Here is a 19,525-nt window from a genome sequence, read left to right as displayed (position 1 = left end):
AGACAAATACCATTCAGTTTCACCCACATGTGGATTTAAGAAATAAAACAAATGAGCAAAGGAAAGAAAAATAGAGAGAGGCAAACCAAGATATAAACTCTTAACTACAGAGAACAGCTAAGGTTACCAGATTGGGGGGGTGGGAACAGGTGATGGGGATTGAGTAGCACACTTGTGATGACCACTGCGTGACGTATGGAGGTGCTGAATGACTCTATTGTACACCTGAGACCAATATTACACTATATGTTAACTAACTGGAATTTAAATGAAAACAGGAAGGAAGGAAGGAAGGAAGGAAGGAAGGAAGGAAGGAAGGAAGGAAGGAAGGAAGGAAGGAAGGAAGGAGGGAGGGAGGGAGGGAGGGAAGGGGAGGGAGGGAGGGAGGGAGGGAATGGGCAAAGGATATACACAGAAAATTCAAAATATAAGAAATCCAAAGGGTGGTAAATACACAAAAGAAACTTAATTTTGCTAATAAAGAAATGCATATTAAAACAGAAAGATAGCATTTCATAGCCTTAACAAACCAGACAAAAAATTGGGGAGTTCAATAATATCAAGTACAGATAAGGACCTGAGGAAACATTCTAGCCTGGGTATTTACACAATCACATAGGGGGAGAAAAGGGCACGCTGTGGTAAACTTAAAGATTCATTTACTTGGAAACCAACACACAATTATCGAGTGCTTACTGTGCCAGGCACTTCTCTAAGGAAGCAGATAATGCAGAGAACAAACCAAATAGAACTTTCACGGAGTTTACGTTCTAGGGGAAGAGACAGTTAATAAACAGCTTAATGTAACCGTGCCAAGTACCAATTATTGCCATGAAGAAAAATAAAGCAGGGTAAGGGTGCTGGAGAGTGCTGGAGGAGATGGGCTCTCAAATTTTATGTAAGATAATTATGGAAGATTCATGCAATAAATTGATATTGAGCAGAGACATGAAATTAAATGAAGAAGTAAGCCTTGTTGATAGTTGGGGAAGAGCATCCCAGGCAGAGAAATCAGAGTTGCCTTCTGAAATCTAAAATTCAGAAGATAAATTGGAGCTAGAGACCTAGGAACCCCAAGAAGCTAGTATAGATTAAAAATATATATTTTTATATTATATTAAACATGTTTTATATATTTTATAATATACACTTATGTTATTTATATATTTATTATCCATCATATTTATAATTATTATTTTATACTTTCTATTATAAAGTATAAAAATCAAATTACTTTAATGTATATTATAAATATATATAACTATGTAATTACATATATTACATAAACCGTAAATATATATTCATATATAGATTCTGAAGAATGGGTCCTGGGGTATTTCCACACTTAGAGTCTGAGAAAAGTAATTGAGCTCATCAAAAAGATGAGGGAGGAATGGCCAGTGAGCTGGTAATGAACCAAAAAAAAGGGGGGGGGGGAGATTATGGCATCTAGAAAACAAAATGAAGAGGTGTTTCAAGGGGAGAATGATAATCACGATGAAATATGCTGGAGAAAGCAAGTCAACTAAGTTGAAGACTAAATGGGTTTTTCAATGTGGAGTTAATTTTTGACCTGATGAGAAAAATTTGGTCCAGGAGTAAAAGTGAAAGTATAATTAGTTTCAAAAGAGAAGGGAGCAAAGGAATTGAGATTTTTCACTAAGAGGCTGCAAAGACCGAAAGAAGATGTCTGGCAAAGAAAACGTAAGGCAAAGGATTTTTATTGAGAACAAAATATGACATTTAATGCAGAGAAGAGTAATGGGGTAGAGAAGGAATGTGAATGCGTGTAGAGAGGGGGCGTGTGGAGCGGGGAGCAGGCTCCTTGGGGATGTGGGGAGGAGCCACCAGCCCTGGGCCACCCACTGCAGCAAGGCCCCAGAGCATCTGGGATCCACAGGAGAGGGTCCTATTTTGCAGGAGGGACAGCATCGATGTATTTTTTTTTTTTTCTAGTATCTCAGGGAAATAAATACAGAGAGTGAGGAGGGTCGATAGAACGTGAGTACTAGCTGTCTGGAAGAAGGTAGACCGAGGGGAGAAACACAGATGCACACACCCAGCCATCACCCAGGAATTTCTCTAGCGGGTATACACACGGTGCAAAGCACTTGCACGGGATGCACCCTGACATATGGGGAGAGACATCATCTGCAACACCGTTTCTCATTCCTAATTCAAATTTCAATAGCTTCAAATAAACAAAAACTGCAAACAAACTTGGGTCCAAGAATGGGGGGGCCAAAATTGATTGATTTTGTTTCAAGTTTTTATTTAAATTACACTTAATTAACTGATAGTGTAATAATACTAGTTTCAGGAGTAGAATTTGGTGATTCATCACTTCCATATAACACCCAGTGCTCATCACAAGTGCCCTCCCTAAGCCTTTCACCCATGTAACCCGTCCTCCCACCATCCTCTCCTCCAGCAAACATCAATTTGTTCTCTATAGTTAGAAGTCTGCTGTATGATTTGCCTCTTTTTTCCCCCCTAAGTTCATCTGTGTAATTTTTGAAATTCCATATATGAGGGACTCCTGGGCGGCTCAGTTATTGGGTGTCTACCTTTGGCCCAGGGTGTGATCCTAGATTCCCAGGATCGAGTCCCACATCAGGCTCCCCAGAGGGAGCCTGCTTCTCCCTCTGCCTGTGTCTCTGTTTCTCTCTCTGTGTGTGTCTCTCATAAATAAATAAGTAAAATCTTAAAAAAAATTAAATTCCATATATGAGTGAAATCATATGGTCATTGTCTTTCTCTGACTTGTTTCACTTAGCGTAATGTACTCTAGCTCCATCCATGTCATTGCAAATGGCAAGGTTTCATTTTTTTTTTTTACAGCTAAGTAATATTCCACTGTGTGTATATGTGTTTGTATTGCATCTTCTTTATCGATTCATCAGTCAAAAAGTTAAAACTAGGGGGCGCCTGGGTGGCACAGTGGTTAAGTGGCTGACTCTTGGTTTTGGCTAAGGTCATGACCTGAGGGTCCTCAGATCAAGCTCCACGTGGGGCTCCAGGCTCAGCGTTGAGTCTGGTTGAGACTCTCCCTCTCTTTCTGCCTCTTCCCACCACTTTCTCTCTCTCTCTCTCTCTCTCTCTCTCTCAAATAAATAAATCTTTAAAAATATATAGAACTACCCTATGATGCAGCAATTGCACTAGTAGGTATTTCCCCAAAGGATAAAAAAATACAAATTCCAAGGGACACATGGCCACCGATGTTTATAGCAGCCTTATCAGCAATCACTAAATTATGGGAAGAGCCCAAGTGTCCATCAACAGATGGGGGACAGATTTACAAACTGTGCTTTAGTCATATCGTATAGCAGTGAAGATAAAGGGTATAGATATCCAAGCATAAAAATATGGATGAGATAGAGTTATATATGTTTACTGAGATCCTGGGGAAGAGAGGAAGGGACATGTAAAGATAATAATAAAATGATGATATTTGGTAAATTTGGGTCTTGGGTACATGCACATCTTATTCTCTGTTTGAAAAATTTCTTGAGATTTTGATTAAATATAGAGGTCTCTGGGAAAATTGTTAATATGAAACACCTTATAATTAATCTCCATTTAGTTCAATCTTTTCTGTTTTATATAAATCTTGAATTCCTCTTATCTTATCTTAATGGTGAAAACCCCTTATTCCATGATTTATCTGTGGATCATTCTCGGAGTATTTTTGTGTTACCATTTTATTTATATAAAATGAATTTATCTGACAGAGGAAAAATGAAACAAATTGAATTGAATTAGCCAAGCGTTTAGAGTAACTCTTTAAACAATTCAGATCTTATGAGTAGTAATTTTCTTTTAAAAATAAGATTATTAATGAATATATTGTAATTCTCATTACAGTGCAAAGGTATTAGCAAAGCAAAGGTAACATTACATGGTAAAAATATTACTATTTTCTATTTCTGAACCAAATAAGAGCTGAAATGTCCCAAACCATTAATAGTGTTCAAAGAGTAAAATTAATTAAAAGAATTATAAGAAACACCATTTGTTTGTAAAACTCTAAATATTCTTTAATCTCAAAATCATTTGAGAACTTGAAAACAACAGGCTGTAAAGTAATTGCACAAAGATGTCAATATCATTTGTGGTTTTTGAATATCAGCCAACAAATGGTATCGTTGTCACTTATTGTAGAACAATTGTTCCTTGCTGGAGTTAAACTATCACAGCTGGAAACCCATACGAAATTTAGCTTATTAAGAAAAATACAACATGAATTAATATTAGTGAACAAGGCATATCCAACATGCTACATAAATAAGACTTTTAAAGACACTTGCATAATATTGTGCTGGCAAATGTCACAAATTAAATACTTAACAGAATCATTATGAATTAGGTTTTAGATATGCTCTGAATACAAAATGCTTCCCCAATTTCTGCCTAATATTTTAAAAGGACATGGTACTTCTTAAAGAGGCATTGCTGGATTAAACCGAATGCTGATAACTTAAGTAAATATGGTTTATTATGCAAACAACAACATACTGTGGTGTAATGATATTTTAGTGTCAGTAGGATATTTTGTCTGAAAATCAGAGTGCAATGTTAACCTCTGATACATTAAGTTGAATATGTTCTGAATAATCTAAATATTCACTTGTTCATCTAATAATCAAAAAGCCAAATATTCAAACACTTGAGAGTTACCTATAAACTAATTTATAAGCACAACATTTAGTTACACGATTAAAATCATTCTTTCAACCTAAGTTTTACTTTTATTATGTATATCAATATATATAATATTGAAGTGTATAAAGTATATACAGTACACATAAATTCTATTTTTTATTTGACTTATTGAAAGATAAAAGAAAATGAACAGGCAAATGACTCTTAAGGGAATACTATTTTTTCAAATATGTCTTTCCTTTATAATCCCTCTCTCAGATTCTGGCCTGTATTGTCTTTGAGAAATAAGTAAAGAGCTGTCTATCTGGTCTCCCTGCAATTTTCATTATCCTGGACTCTAAATGACTTCTTCATGATGAAATGCCCCAGTTGCCCCAAATCAGGTATTAACTCTAACATGACTTAAGTCTTTAATATCACCTTTCTTTCTAAGAAATTCTTCCTAATTCAAACTGGAATTTAAAATGTTCTTACAATTTTCCTACAACCCTTGTTTTTAATATCCATTTTTGTATTTATTTTGACATAGAGCACAGTCTGTCTTATTTTGAGAATGCAAATATAACAAATGTTTGTGATACCACCAGTAGTCAGGAGGGGAAACCCAGCACTTCGCTACATGACTCGACATTCAATATATGTCTTTTAAATTAGAGAACTAAGTAAATGTACTAACTGTTTAATGTTAATAGGAAACAATAGGAAAAAAAAAAGAAAGCAGTAAATAAGTATGGTTGCAACATTATTTGAAACAAAGAACAACTCTTGGTAAATATTTTTCCTGTTTTCTAGAAACCAATCCAGGTGGAGATGTCAGGAAGAAAATGGTTGTGTAAAACTACATGCAGATTTTTATTATTTTTATTATCCATCTACGGTGACTCTTTAGGGATTCCCAAATTCAAGATTCTCTTTTATAGATTTGCCCTAATATTCTCAAAATTTCTTAGTATCTTTTCTTAAATAATTTCATCCATTCAACCATTAAATTATAACCTTTAGTTACAAAAGGTACTTTTGGTATTTATATTAAAGTCATAAAACTGTAAGTCTAGCTATCCATGTGCAGACACCTCACTGACTCTATGTCAGGTGCAGCCCTATTGTAAGTGATACTTGGAGAAGTGTGAACTTCAGGAGAGTCCAGGCACTTGTGTATAGTTCTCATGTCACCAGCAAAAACGTGTTTGAAGGTTATAAAGAACTGATTTTAATAGTAATGGGAAAATGTCTCCACATACTTACTTTTAAAGAATAATTTTGGAGGGCGCCTGGGTGGCTCAGTTGTTTAAAGTGTACAACTCTTGGTTTTGGCTCAGGTTATGAGCTCAGGGTTGGGAGATCAAGCCCCGTGTTGGGCTCCACACTCAGCACACAGTCTGTTTAAGATTCTCTCTCTGCCTTTGTCCCTCTCTCCCCCATCTCTCTCTCTCTAAATAAAAAAAGAATAATTTTGAACTATTACATATCATCAATAGAACATTTATAAAGTAGACATTCTAGCAACATAAAATATCAATTATGAGCTTGGTAAGTCAAAAAAAGCTGGAATCTTCAGGTACTATTTCTAAACTGTCTACCAGTAGCTGATAAAAAGTAAGTAATTGCTGTTGTCTACAGTTGCTATAAAAAAAAAAGAGGATTTTTAGCAATAAGTTATCTGAAAAAAGTATAAAGAAATCAATTCAGTGAAAGCACAACAATAGAATGCATGACCATTTGCTCATGAGTATAGTACGTATCTGGAAGTACTTTTCAGTATGGGATGTAAAATATAATGCAGGAAAGAAACATGATATTGAATGTGATTTGAAATAACAATGGGCTATAAAAAAAATTATAGGTAAAAATGTCAGAGGGATATCAGAGAAAAATGAGAGATTGGATAAAAAGTTTTAAACTAGATATACAGATTTTTTTTTCGCTAAAAAGAAGCATCTAAACATGTAATGATAATTTTCAAATGTAGGAAAGCTTCTATAAACCAAATATGCAGGACACCTGGGTGGCTCAGCGGTTGAGCATCTGCATTCCACTCAGGGTGTGACCCTAGGATCCAGGATCAAGTCCCACGTCAGGCTCCCCTCATGGAGCCTGCTTCTCCCTCTGACTGTGTCTCTGCCTCTCTCTCTCAGTGTCTTTAATGAATAAATAAATAAAATCTTTAAAAAATTAACTAGATATGCTCAGTTGATTTTCAACTCCACTGGGAATTAAAGAACAACCATATTTTAAAAAAAAGACTACAAAATATAGTCAAAGGAAGGAAAGTATTTCTTATCCATGAAAAACAATATTTGGCATTAATCACCAATGGAACATGTAGATTGTAGTTTAAAATGCAGTTTAAATAAACTATGTATTTTTTGTGTTAAGAGTTTAAGTATTAAGCTGTCAGAAACTAGAAAAATACTCTCCAGTCAGACCTGCCACAATCAAACAGTTGTGTATGGACTCCTGTTTAGCCCATTTCCAAACTGGCACATTCTTTGATCTATTCATTTATTCATCCATTTAACCCAGCTATCTACTAAAATTGCTGCTCCCAAATCCTTCTCTACCATAGCTCACTGGTATCACTTTTAGAAAAAAAGGCAATGACCTAAAAATTGCCAGATACTTACACACACACAAACACCACACACACACACACACACACACACACACACACAAAAAAAAAAAGTACCAGAAAACCCTAGTATAGTATCTCATAGTCTTATGGGGTTATATATAGTAAAGACAAAGAAATGTAAGCCTAAATTTCAATAATATAGTCCCAAAATAATACTAGACAGAAACTTTTTATTTTGTAACTCCTTAGGCTAGTTAATTTCTAAATATTTCATGAGACTCTATTATTATTTAGATTTAAAAGAGTTGATACTTTTAGGAATGACTAACCTTAGGAAACATAGAAGACCTAAGGATAGACTACTTTTCAATTTAAAAATAATACACACGTCTATTGAAATGATCATATGGTTCTCATAATTCCTTTTATTAGTGTGGCGTATCACGTGGGTTGAATTGAGATTATCAAAGCACTCTTGCGACCCAAGAATAAATCCTACTTGAACCATGTGAACATTTTAATACATGCTGAAAAAGCATTAGACAAAATGAAACATCATTCATGATAAAAACCCTCAACAAAATAGGTTTAGAGGTAACACATCTCATCATAATAAAGGCCATACATGAAAAACACACAGCTAAGATCATCTTCAATGGGGAAAATCCGAGAGCTTTTCCTCTACAGTGAAGAGCAAGACAGGAATGTCCACCCTCACCACTTATATTCAACGTAATACTGGAAGTTCCAGCCACAGCAATCAGACAACAAAAAGAAATAACAGGCATCCAAATTAGTAAGGAAGAAGAAAAATTTTTACCCTTTGCAGATGACATGATACTCTATAGAAAACTCAAAAAGCTACAGCAAAAAAAACTGCCAGAGGCATTTTACACAAATGCAGTAAAGTTGCAGGATACAAAATCAGCACACGAATATCTGTTGCATTTCTCTATACCAATAATGAAGCCACATTATGAAAAACTGAGGAATCAGTACCATTTACAACTGCATCCAAAACAATAAGATACCTAGGAATAAACCTAACCAAAGAGGTGAAAGACTTGTACTCTGAAAACTATGTAACACTGATGGAAGAATTTGAAGATGACATAAAGAAATGGAAAAACATTCCATACTCAGGGATGAGAGGGACAAATACTGTTAAAATGTCTATCCTGCCCAAAGCAATCCACACATTTAAGGCAATCTCTATCAAAATACCAACAGCATTTTCCACAGAGCTAGAACAAAGAAACCTAAAATTTGTAGAGAAGCACAAAAGACCCCAAACAGCCAAAGCAAACTTGAAAAACAAAAGCAAAGCTGAAAGCATCAGGCTATATAATAATATAAGTCCAGACTTCAGGCTATATTATAAAGCTGTAGTGATCAAAACAGTATGGTGCTGACACAAAAATAGACACAGAGATCACTAGAACAGAATAGAAAATCCAAAAATGAACCCACAACTATATGCTCAATTAATTTTCAAGTAAGTAGGAAAGAATATTAAATGGAAAGAAAAGACAGTCTCCTCAATAAGTGGTGTTGGGAAAACTGGCAGGCACATGCAGAAGAATGAAACTGGACCACTTCCTTACACTACACACAAAAATACATTCAAAATAGACTAAAGGTCTATCTGTGAGACCTGAGACCATAAAAATCCTGGAGGAGAACAGAGGCAGTAACTTCTTTGACACTGGCAACTCCTTCAAAAGCAAAAACAGACTGCTGGGACTTCATTAAAATATAAAGCTTCTACACAGTGAAGGAAACAATAAAAAAAATAATAAAGGGCAATCCATGGAATGGGAGAAAATACTTAGAAATGACATATCTGATAAAGGGTTAGTATCCAAAATATATACAGAATTTATAAAACTCCACACCCCCAAAAATGAATAATCCAATTAAAAAATGAGCAGAAGACATATAGGCATTTTTGCAAAGAAGTCATACAGATGGCTAACAGACACATGAAGAGTTACACATTACACTGTTAGTGATGCATCAGGCATCACTGATCCTCAGGGAAATACAAATCAAAACTGCAATGAGATATCACCTCACCCCCGTCAGAATGGCTAAAATCAACAACACAAAAAACAAACATTGGCGAGGATGTGGAGAAAGGGGATCCCTCTTACGCTGTTGGTGGGAAGCAAGCTGGTGCAGCCACTCTGGAGAACAGTGTGGAGGTTCCTCAAAAAGTTAAAATAAAACTACCCTGCAATCCAGCAATCACACTACTAGGTATTTATCCAAAGAATACAAAACTAGTAATTAAAAAAACAAACACGTATCCCAATGATTATAACAGCATTAAATACTAATAGCCAAATTATAGGACTAGCCCAAATGTCCACTGACGGGTGAGCAGATAAAGAAGACGTAGTGTACGTATACAACGGAATGTATTCAGTCATTAAAAAAAGAATAAAATCTTGCCATTTGCAACAACATGGAGCTAGAGAGATTATGCTAAGCAAAATAAGTCAGTCGGAGAAAGACAAACACCATACGACTTCACTCATATGTAGAACTTAAGAAACAAAACAAATGAGCAAAGGGGGATAAAAGAGAGAAGGAAGCAAACCAAGAAACAGACTAAACTACAGAGAACAAAGGGGTGGTTACCAGAGGGTGAGGGAGATGAAGGAGGGCACTGGCTGTGATGAGCACTGGGTGTTGTATGGAAGTCTTGAATCACTGCTTCGTACACCCGAAACTAATATTATACTGTAGGTTAGGTAAATGGAATTTAAACAAAAACTAAAAAAATAAATAAATAAATTCCACAGCTTATAAACAAAAATAAATAAAGATAGATCAAAATAAATTAATAAGTAAATATCTAAAGGGTAAAGTTATTTTATTCTTATTTTGAAAGGAGATTCCAGATTTTCAAACCTTCTTTCTAAAATACGTATACTGTCAAGTGACCTTTTTCTAAATGAAGTTTTAAAATGAAGTTAGGTGGGGTGCAACTATATCCACAGGGTATTTCCTTTAAACTGTATTCACAGGGTATTTTATGTAAACGTCCATAGTTTGTTGGTCTAATTCAGAAACTCTAGATTCAAACATGTGTTGGTATAAATGTTGTCTTGGGTGGTATAAACGCATCTCTGAAGACGGGTATTAAAAGAAGCCTCCATGGAAAATTATGGAAATTCAAGGCAAGAGGACTTGAGAGTTGGAGGTCAGTTCTCTGGACTTTGAGGCATACTTTCCACATGAACAAAATTCACTAGACATGACCATAAATAACTATGTCCTTCATGTTGGCTCAGGATTGTCTTTTTCTCTGAAACCTGGGATGCACTAGCTGCTTACCCATCCAGATAAAATGTTACTGGGCGTCCTCTTACGGCAGAAGCTTTATTTAGCAGTTGTGCCGAACATCTCATATGTTCTGACACCACTGACAAGGACAAAAGCATAGTATATTTTTTCATTAAGCGTCCATATGAGGAACTCTTCAAGGATGGGCTCACATAAGAGGTTGATGAGATTATTTACAGAGACGGGCCATCGCAGAGTTCAAGAACAATATTGAATAAAGCCACACTTCTCAAACTCCACTGGGCTATAAAACTGAATTTACCATCCTACTAGATCCATAATAAATAAAATGTGTATTATCAGTGAATATGAGCATAACTAATGTTTTGATTGTTGCAATTAATCCACAGTGGAAATGGATCGATTGAAACCTGCACGTCATTTTATCACTCAGATATACATAGAAAAGGGAAAAAAAGAAAAACTTCTTGTTGAGGGTATGGGGTTGATAACTGACTGACATTTTGTAATCTTCATTGTTGGATTCATTCCTATATGATATGACCGATCTACTGGAAGCAAAGGAAATTATTTTCCTGTACTGATATTTGCAGGATAAGGAAAATAATTGCTAGAGTAAGGTTTTCTCTCTCCCTTTCCACTATCCTGACTTCAGGGTGAGTTTACACGGAGAATGAAATGCCCGGATTAAAGTTTCATCAAACCACCTTCAGCTGTTCTCAAGAAAATAAATTAGCCTCTTCACATATTTCATGGAGAAATGTATTATTTCCCTCCTTGTTTCTCCTCCAGGAAGGCAGAAGGCATAACTTCAGTTTCGATGTTTGTGGGTAGCAGAGTATAATGGGGAGCAGGTGAGTACGAGGACTTGATAACATCTAGGAGCCAGTCTACAACCTCCAGAATCAGAGGTGTGCTCATCACCTGCCTCTCTGGTAAAACATAAGGACAGCTCTTGCCTCCAGCTTTTGATTTTTGCTTTCAGCGTGTGGCAAGGCGCAGGTGTCCCTAGAGAGTTTCAAAACTCAGAGACATGTCATCCAGGGAACCGAAGTAGCAAGCCATTTATCACTGAACAAACCCTTCTGACAGTGGTGGATCATAAGCGCAAAGAATCAGCCCGTTTCGACACACAGACCAGCAAATGCAATCTTGCCAGCATTCATTCAGCAAGCCCACATTGGAAATTCGTTGCTTAGAGTTTTCACTTAAGATACAGTTTTGTACCTTAAGCCAAATTAATAAAATACAGAGTTTTAATACCTGAGTAAAGGGGGAAAATAGCTATAAGGGAATATGTTGTGGTGTTCCACAGATCACACTTTGGGAAACGCTACCTTTGCAAGCTAAAACTTCCCAAGAGAGACGTGTAAAAATACACAATGCCCTTTTGCCTGGGAATATTTTTTTTGTGTGTTTTTTTGTTTGTTTTTGTTTTTGTTTTGTTTTGTTTTTGGTGGGGTTTTTTTTTTGTTTTTTGGGTTTTTGGTGGGTTTTGTTTTTTGTTTTTTGTTTGTTTGTTTGTTTTTGTTTTTTTGCCTGGGAATCTATGAGGAAGCATCTAACACTCTCTAAGCAAACATCTACGTCACAAGTTCTGTTGCTACATTCCTAAACTTTAGCTTTTTTGCACGTGGCAGAAAGTTTCTACCTGTGGCTTTCCTTCACTCTTTTTATCACTAACCAGAACAAGAAACATTGACTATTGTCCTGGCCAGAAGTCTAGAAGAAGCAAACCACCCTAATACCTGGTGATGTAATACTACCCAACCCTACCCCTTCCCTTTAGGAGCAATTAAAGGCCCAGTTGACTTTCTTGTAGTTTAACACAGAGTAAATATAGAAGGGGAAAAAAAGCTAAGTGACTCTTACTTCCTTATTTCTAGGAGAAAATAAGTGGTGTTCTCTGGCAGCAGATTTCTCCCATACTCCAACCAGCACCATCGGGGCTTCAGTTGACAACAAGGTCATTGAAAAGAGACATTAAAATGAGCTGATGAAAAACATTTGGTCCCAAAGCTATAAAAATGTTTTCTCAAGCAGAAGTGGAAAATAGTGAAGGATTTGGCTTTTAAAGTAAACAAGAGTGGAATTAGGAACAAAAATGCCATAAAGGAGCCGATCAATGGCCGGTCAGGTTGTGGGCTGTCTCTGACAGAGGCATTAAGGGATGCTGAGAGGCGGGTATGCTCATTGTTTTCCATGACCTGCATCTCAGAGGTAAGGGCTATGCTCCGAGCACTCCTAACTTCTCCATCAGGTTTGTCTAAGGAATCACAGGATCTCAGAACAAGGGAGCATCACTTCATGTTCAAGGCAGGTAATTCATAACAAACAAAAGGAGTTTCACTCTGCATTATTTTTCAGGAAAAGTGTGAATAATTCAAACTAAAGAACTCTTAAAAAGGTAATGCGAGCCTTTAATAAAGCATAAATTTGTGTAATCGTACAGAGCCATATTCACTTCTCTTCTGCATCCCAAATGTTTAAGATAAAAAAAACAAAAATGTCTCAAAAATATACTGCTGTTAGGAATCCAAGACAAATAGAAATTAAATTTGCATCACCACCTTATCTCTGAGGGTTTTGAGAGTGGAATAAATTGCTGTTAACATTCCTTTAAACTATATGCATTTATTGTGTCCTCACTGTCTATAACGCACTGACCGAGGCAATAACTAGGATATGGCTAAGCCTTGCTTCAAAAAAGGACTAGGGAAATATATGCTAATAATGTCAAAATGTGAGTGCTCTACTAGAAATGAAATGAGTGCCTTTTCATGTTTTATGTTCCACATGTTCTCTAAACATAAATGGAAATTGAAGAATTACCATTCTAGCATAGCTGATGAAGGGCACAGAGAGAAGCATCACTGTACGAATCCCAATCCAACATTTACTAACTTTGAGATGCTGGATAAGTTACTACTGAAGTTTCCCCATCCATAAATTGGGGATGGAAAGAGCATCAGTATCCCGTGGTGGTTGTATGGATTAAATGACTTAATATACATAAAGAACTTCTAGAGAAGAGACACTATCTAGTGTCAGAGAGTGTTAGTTGAGGTTATTATTTCAGACATTAACACCTTTACGATGCTAATTTCCCCCCGACACTACCACCATACTCGTTACAAACTGGAAAAACCATGTTAGACATTAGACAGCACTTAAAACTCTTGCTTTTCCTCTTAACAAATGTGACCAAACTGCTATAATTTAGTCGTGAAGTTCCTGCTGTGACTGATGCCCTTCCAGAAGGAAAATGATGTGGCATTAAATGTCTGCACATTTCATCTTAAAATTGTAGGGCTGGAAAACAGTCTGGGGAATATGGAAGCAAAACACAGACATTCAGCTGCTTGATCATTGCCTATAGTACTCACAGGGGGATACATACCAAAAATTCCCTCCTGTAGGCCAGATATTTTTATGGCACTGAGCTAATTGCATCCTATTGTAAAATTACAGCAGAGAGGCAATGCACAACTGCACCAGTTGGTTTGCTTCTGGATGAGGTCCACTCTACAGAAGCCTAACCATGCCTCTCAGAGTCACCTAGGCCCACACAGCTCTTCTCCAGCTAGTGCACATCTTTGCTTAGAGTCTCTCAGCTCCAAGACAGTCTGGGCATAGCATGTTTCTGAGGACCCACAGGTTATTGGCTCAAAGGTAGAGGAGAGTAAGCCAAGAAGAGCTAAAGAGGGTAAAATAAGGATTGATGAGAAGGGGAGGACAATGAAAATAAAAATACCTCATCAAGGTAGACTCTTCAAGAACTATAATAATGATACCGGTTTTCTTAGGCAAGAAGTTGTATCTAAAGGTCACTTTAAAAAAGAGATTAAACAAATGGTCAGATGACAGGCAGACTTATTTGAGTAAATGTGTATAATCTTCTCTACTAGGAAAATCAAAATCTATTTGACTATGTGATCAGGCAATGAGAGAAGAGAATCTGGAGTTAGGTAAACTGGGCTGAAATTTTGGTTCTTCTACTTAGCTATGTAAGCTTGAGCCAAAAATAGTAAGTTCAGTAAGTAAAGTAAGTAAGTAAATAAATAAATAAATAAATAAATAAATAAATAAATAAATAACAAAGATTCTAGGTTGCAGCTTGATGTAATGTTTAAATGGAATGACATATGGCAAAACTCCTGGAATGTGGTGAACATTCAACACATAACTATTAACATAGAAAAAAAAAAAAGAAAGTATACTTAGTATTTAATTTTAAAATTAATATCCTTGCTTTATTTAATTCAAGGTTTTAGGATGGTAATAAAAGAGAACAGAGATGACAAAACAGTGCTTTGTTAATGGCTTCAATTTGCTACGTCAAGGTAAAGAAAATCTTAGATCAAACATCGAGCTCCGTTTCTACAAATGATGCCACTGTTTAAGGCAAAAAATGTTAGTCCCTGAAGCTAAGAAGCAGTAACTTGATGAGGAAACAAAGGATGGAAAAAGTAAGTGATCCTAAGCTTTGAGTCCATGTATTGACCAATAATTACAACTTTTCAATCTCTCTCCTGTCTCATAAACTTTCTTGCGCATTTCCCATCTGTCTCTCAGTGCCACACTGGAGAGTTTCTTCACTTCTATCTTCCTGTTTACAATTCTCTCTTCAGCTCCTTCTAATCTGTAATAAACCATCTACTTCATAGACTGTAATTTTTAATATAGTCATTACATTTGCATCTTTAGGAATCCTCATTGGTTGTGTGTAAAATCTGATTGCATTTTGCTTCTATTTCCAAGCCTCTTTTTGTCCTTCATGTTTATTAACATGCCATTTTATATTCTATGTCTAACATGCCCAATATTTTCATCATTTGCATGAATTATTCTGCTCTCAATTGTTTTAGCTATCTCGGGTTCACAAGACTTTTGTTCCTTGCATGATGAGTGATTTTTGACTGTGAGATGCTCTTTTTTTCTTGGGGATTGACCTCTGGAAATCTTTTGAGATGTGATGCAAAAACATGTATTTCTAGAAAGGATTTGTTTTAGCTTCGTCTGGCATCTGGGGACACCTCGAGTGCAGGAACAAGCATTTTAAATTAAAATCCTGTCTTGAGGTTCAAGTATACCAAGGTCATTTTCATTTGAGCTGCGATGCCATCATGCAAGTGTTTCCTGTGGTTGCAAATTTTCAGGGGAAAGTTTGGAACAGACAATTTCTCTGCAGCCCCATGAGGAGGGAGATGGGTTTATTTCTAGTTCACCTGTGTGCTAAGGGCATAGATCTTTAAGGTCCTGGCTTTGTGGGAGGCCTCTCATTAAACTTCTCACCTTAGGCTTATCTTCCTTTCCTATCTTTGTGAAACCTTGAAAAGTTTGCTCAAATTCTCCTGGTTGGAAAAATGCCCCCAAGACAAAAAGCCAGCTTCTGTATTTTTTTTTAATCTCTCTATTTTTTAAAGGTAAGAATATGTAGTATGGAATCATAGTCAAGCCTTCTAATATTGACATAAAGACAATTCGAAAAAGCTGTAAGACATTCTATTTTTAAAAATCAGAAAGACTAAAAACTTGACTCAGTGCTACTAGGAAATATGCAATAGCATGAATGATAAAGGATGTAGAAAACATGTAGTCTCTAGATAATTTTCTCAGTAGGTCATCAAATGGCCCTCAGCCTCCACTGAAAGAATCCATGAAAATATCTGTGAAAGTGTGCTCCCCAAAATATTTTCATTATTTCAAGGGAAATAGCGTATTTACCTTCAGAAAGCCGACATGGGCCAAACAGAGAGTTTTTGTTTGTTTCACTAGAATTATATCAGCCCAGCACAGGGACACAATTTGGCCAATTTGAAATAAAAACTCTGAGATTTATATGAGGCTTTGATAAACCAAGAGGCACATTGTTTAATATTTATAAGGTACAAATTTTTTAGTAATAAGATTAGATCATCTCTGGGTCCATATGTAAAGGAACAGAAATGAAAAGGGCCCCTAAGGGTAATTGGGATAATTGGGGAATAACTCTTTTGAACTTTGCAGGCCACATTGATAACTACAAAGGGCTATTAAAGGTCTGTGCACTACATAAACATACCATGTATGGTTGATTAAAAATGGGTGGTGGTTATGTTGAGCAAAAAGGTGTGAATCCCTCAGATGCTAAAACATAACCCATTCATGATTATTTTTCAGAAAAATTCAGTTGAGGTCAACTTCTTCCAACCTATTCCATTGTCATAAGTACACAAACAAAAATTACATTGTGAACGTTTTTGTTCTCTATTTTCTCCAAACATTCTTTTTGTGAAAAGGAAATTTTATTCCTGTTCTCCTTTTCCCTCTTCTGTACTTCTCATTTGTCAAAATGTCAACCTCTAATTCCAGTTGCCTTGCTTGTTTATCCTTTAAATCTTAATTTATTCCTAACTTTACTTGTCCTTTTCTAACCACCATAGAAGTCTGTTGCTATTCCAGAAAACCTATTCAAAACATTGCAGTCCTCAATGTGCCAGGGGAAAATGCATTGGCTGATTCCCAATTCTTTTTGGTTTTTATCTTCAATCACTATTTTTCCCTGAATATCTTGTATAAAACAATTTTGAGATTCACAGGCCTACTGACAAAATTGATCTTGTTCCGTTAACAGATGCCCATTCCTTTCTCAGATGCATTATAGCTGCCTCCTCGCCTAATGGAACTAAAATCACACATAGTCACACAATGAGCAACTTGCAGGAATGGAATACTCCTTGTATATTACCATATATACTAATTGAAATGGTACTTTTTATTCTTAATTTTGGCTATTAATGAAATCGGGCATGAGTGAACCATTGCAAAAGTCATTAGAATTAGTCTTTGGCATAAGCAAAACACTAAGAACAAGTGTAGCTGTGAAAGTATTTCAGAAAGCTGCAGAAACACAATCTTGCTATAGCCAAGTTCTGCAAGCTAAGACTTACACAAGCTCTGACTCTTAGCTTCTTGTGTGATTGTGTGATCACCACTCTGGCTTTCACAAAAAGAGAAAAAAAAAAAAGGTCAAAACCAACACTGTGCCTTCTTAAGCATTTCAGCAAAGTCAGGATGACAGAAACCGTGTCCAACAGAGGAATTCAAAAGTAGTATACCAAACCATTAGTTAATATCAGAACAATGAGACACAGAAGGGCTGAGGGTATGAGAATCCTTTCAATGGGATTAACCCATTCCTTACATGATGGAGTAACTTGCTACTTATTTCCACAAATGTGTACTATTTCTTTCAGGTGCACCACATACCTCTAAATCATAGATGGAACAGCTAGTGGGGAAGAAGTACAAGTGACTCAAAAGAAAAAAAGTGAGCCGTTGTAAGTATTAAGAGTTGAGGAAGAAAAAAAGAGAAAGAAACCATTCAGAGGGTGATGATCAGTCAAACATATGTGCAAAAGAAAACTTGCCTCCATCAGCAAAATGCACAAATTAATAATTTACCAGTAAGTGGTAAAGGCATTTATCAGGAAAATGTCAATAAAATCATCTCCTCCCACCATGTACATTTTCTTTGCAAGAGCAAAAAGGTATTTCCTTTACCTGATGTCTTAAAATCGCCTCTGGCCTTGAAACATGGTAATTCAAGGCCAAGGACAAAGACAAGATTCATGGTAATAAAGGGCAGGAGTTGCTAAAGTGTGTTCTATCATGGACATTCTTTCCTTGATTTTTTACAGATGTTAACAGATGATTCAGAATGGATGGGAATCATCTCTATATTTTCCCATTTTTCCTAAGATGCAAATAGTTTGCTGCTTTTACCATTTATGTTTCTATAATCATAATCAAGAAATTGGGTGATCCACACATAAAGATGGGCATGCAAAATAAATTTCTTAGGTTATAAATTTTATATTACGTTATTTGACTATGATATATAATATGCAGTCAAGATCCAGGAGGAATTTTTTTAATGGCCCTCCTTCCATTTACTTTGCTAATTTGGGATCAGATTTTTAATTTTATTTTTAAATAATATCAAAGAATGCATATTTTCTAATCCTTGGTATCTCACACTGAAACGTTTCATTCCCTTTTATGTCAAGAAGTTCTTTCTTAAATGGAGCTGAAATTTCTTCCTGTAATTTAAGGCTATTTATCTTACTCTGACCTTGATGTTGACAGAGAAATAGTGAGCAGCCTTCCTATAATGACCGTTCATATATTAGAGCCAATTATTAAGTCACCTCTTTGCCCTCTCTCCTCGAGGCTGGACATATGTGAGTTCTTTAGCTTCTTCTGATAGGATTTATCTCCAATTGTTTCTAAATCAGTCTCTCTCTCTCTCTCTCCCTCTCTCTCTCTCTCTCTCCTTTTTATTTTTTTTATTTTTTTATTTTTTTTACTTTTTTTCTCTCTCTCTCTCTCTCCTTCTATCCCTCTCTCTGTCTCTCACTTTTCTGCTTAGTGTTTCTCAATTTCCTAAACTGTTCATATTTTCTTTATAAGATGATCATAGCCAGTGATTGTTACAGTCAGATTGCATAACCCTTATTTTTATGTGTATGCCAAGATATTATTTATTTAAAAATATGGTGTTTTTTTCATTCCAGAAAAATCCCTTACTTTAGTATATATAACCCAAACCATACTTCCTACTGAAACAGTGACAAAATAGGCAAGAACTTCAAGAAAGTATCCTGGCTGAGTGGAAGAACATGAGTTAGAAATAAGATGTGAAACCCAGGTCTGACACCTAAGAGCCTGAGAACACCATTAAACTCCCTGGGCCTCTGTTTACTCGTGAAAATTGAAAATTATCATACCCACCTTACAGGAGTGGGAATGTCGATGAGATTATTAAATAGATGTCCAGTGGCAAAACAGACCCTCGAAAAACAACTGAGACTATAATTTCTATTAGGAGTATATTGCCATCATATACCTGCCCAAAATCCTGTTGTCCAACTGTTTGGACAGAAGTAACTGCAGGTGCCCCAGTTAAACAACATATAAGGTACGCCGGATGCA

The 19,525-nt window shown here is 36.0% G+C and overlaps 1 protein-coding gene and 1 long non-coding RNA gene across 2 annotated transcripts in view; one reads left to right on the top strand and one right to left on the bottom strand.

Annotated features, from left to right (window-relative positions):
• Positions 1 to 19,525, bottom strand: part of TRHDE (thyrotropin releasing hormone degrading enzyme) — a 371,687-nt gene that overhangs the window by 121,590 nt on the left and 230,572 nt on the right.
• Positions 768 to 18,015, top strand: LOC111097602. Its single transcript, XR_005365424.1, has 4 exons — positions 768 to 851; positions 4,924 to 5,048; positions 14,817 to 15,018; positions 17,788 to 18,015. It is a non-coding gene; the product is annotated as an uncharacterized LOC111097602 (long non-coding RNA).

This window comes from Canis lupus, chromosome 10, assembly GCF_011100685.1.
Source record: "Canis lupus familiaris isolate Mischka breed German Shepherd chromosome 10, alternate assembly UU_Cfam_GSD_1.0, whole genome shotgun sequence".
NCBI lineage: Eukaryota > Metazoa > Chordata > Mammalia > Carnivora > Canidae > Canis > Canis lupus.
The sequence above is the reverse complement of the archived record's forward strand: the minus strand, read 5'-3'. Positions and strand labels throughout refer to the sequence as shown.